The 1,932-nt window shown below is 35.4% G+C and overlaps 1 long non-coding RNA gene across 1 annotated transcript; it reads left to right on the top strand.

Moving 5' to 3' along the window:
* The first annotated feature begins 701 nt into the window (after nucleotides 1–701).
* LOC116158831 lies at nucleotides 702–1,181 on the top strand. Its single transcript, XR_004142846.1, has 2 exons — nucleotides 702–841; nucleotides 894–1,181. It is a non-coding gene; the product is annotated as an uncharacterized LOC116158831 (long non-coding RNA).
* The last annotated feature ends 751 nt before the right edge of the window (nucleotides 1,182–1,932 follow it).

The following is a 1,932-nucleotide window of genomic DNA, read 5'->3' as shown; positions in this document are numbered from 1 at the left end:
TACTTTTACCTTTAACTTTCTTATTTATGTACCGACCAATGAAATTTTAACAGTAACACCTTTCAATAAAGCCAAATCGATTGATTATTTATTTATTTATATGATTTTATTTTATGAAACCTTTATTTACATGCCTACTTTATGTCAGAACATTTTAGTTTCCAGGACCTTCTTGCCGCCAGTCACTTTACCGGCCGCACCTGCCAGATTGGTAATGTTATCACTGACAGATTAACATTAATCAAAAGTTCTACATGAAAATTGAAATTTTATATTAAAATACAATTTTGGGTAAAATTTAATAAAAAACTCGTCAGTAAAAGAACACTACTTGACTCGAAAATTGAAGTACTCGGCCCCAAAAGGGACTCGTATTTCAACATTTCCTTGCCAGTAATATGTCATTTTCTTGACTTTTATGTACGGGCGATCAAAAATGAGTTGTTGTCGAGTCGCCTTTGGAACTTCCAGTTAAGTACGATTTCCCATGGAAACTAACTCCTAGATCCCCGAGATCAATTTTTTTTTACTAAGGAAGGCAAACTTTTAGCCCGGTTTCACGTCGATTTGATGAAAGGACTACGGAAAGAATGCGCTGCAAACTTCTTATTTACTAGTATGAGTTAATTACCATAGTAATTAAACTGGTGGGTAACACGTTTTTACAATTGGAAACATCGTGATTATTTCAGTAGATCGATCTCGGTCAGAAATCCTCCCACAATAATTAAACCGCGATAAATTTCCAAATTTAGCCCATGAATATTAAATTTTCATTAATAAATAGACTCAATTTACGAATTAGTGACATAATTTCAGTTCTAAAATGAAGTTAGCCTCGGTAAGTATACTTACTATACAATAATTCATATCAACTAACACGAAATTTTTAGACATTTTTTATGCTGTGCGTAATTTTAATTGTTTACGCCCAACGACCTGGGTACTTACCAGCTACGGGACCGGTTGGTTATCCCGAATTAGCGAGTAGGTTTAAAGAGGATTTTATGGTTGACTTTGAACCGGCGGCGGCGCCCCATAGTGTCTACAGACCGACGCCTTACTGGTGCTATTGGGATACGAAATATTGCTGAATTAGTTAAACAATGTATCACCAATTACATACCTAATAAATAATTGCCGGTAATGATTATGAGCTGGGAAAAATGAAAATATTTAAAGGGTTGAAGCTACAACTTATGAATTCTTTGAAGTTTTCAGAGCATCCTTTTGTTTCTTATTAATGTTTCATTCAATATGAGAAAATCTAACAATCGTCGGATACTGTATTGAATATTTCTGAAGCATTGTTGTATTATAAAGTGCGATGAAAAGTTTTGACAACCAATTCCGCTTGAGAGAAGTAGTCGATTAATTTTAAAGTTTGCTAGACAATTTTTCCCGGTTTCCACTTGAATTTTTCACCCTTTGAACTTTATAATAATTGTAACAGACAGTTTATCCTCATTTTATTGAATAGAGCCGCTCTAATCAAGAGAAGTGATTTACACAAACTCGCCAGAATTGAAAATGTGAACGAAAACTGTACAAAACATCTCTTATCGTAGAAATCCTTTACAACAATAAGCAGAAACCCTTAAATTCCCTTCTTCGCGTTCGCGGATCCGCGATACGAACAATTTCGACGTTAGGAATCTGGACATGCTCGGCTGAAGAGGGGGGAAGTTCCCTCTGGGCCAAATACTTGTGGGAATCAATTCTGTATAGGGAATCAATCCTCAAAATGTTCCGCAATTTATTTGCGTTTCGTTTTTTAATTCTCCTAGATACAATACAACCCCAACACATATAAAGATATAAGGATGGAGGCCCGTAAAGTTGGAGGTGCCACATAAAGCCATAGACACGCAATAATTTTGTGATCATTTTGTGCCAATTTTGGCCGTATGATGCAAATTTTGTAATCAAGCC

The sequence above is a fragment of the Photinus pyralis genome, unplaced genomic scaffold, assembly GCF_008802855.1.
Source record: "Photinus pyralis isolate 1611_PpyrPB1 unplaced genomic scaffold, Ppyr1.3 Ppyr1.4_LG1, whole genome shotgun sequence".
NCBI lineage: Eukaryota > Metazoa > Arthropoda > Insecta > Coleoptera > Lampyridae > Photinus > Photinus pyralis.
This window is presented reverse-complemented; position numbering and strand designations above follow the sequence as displayed.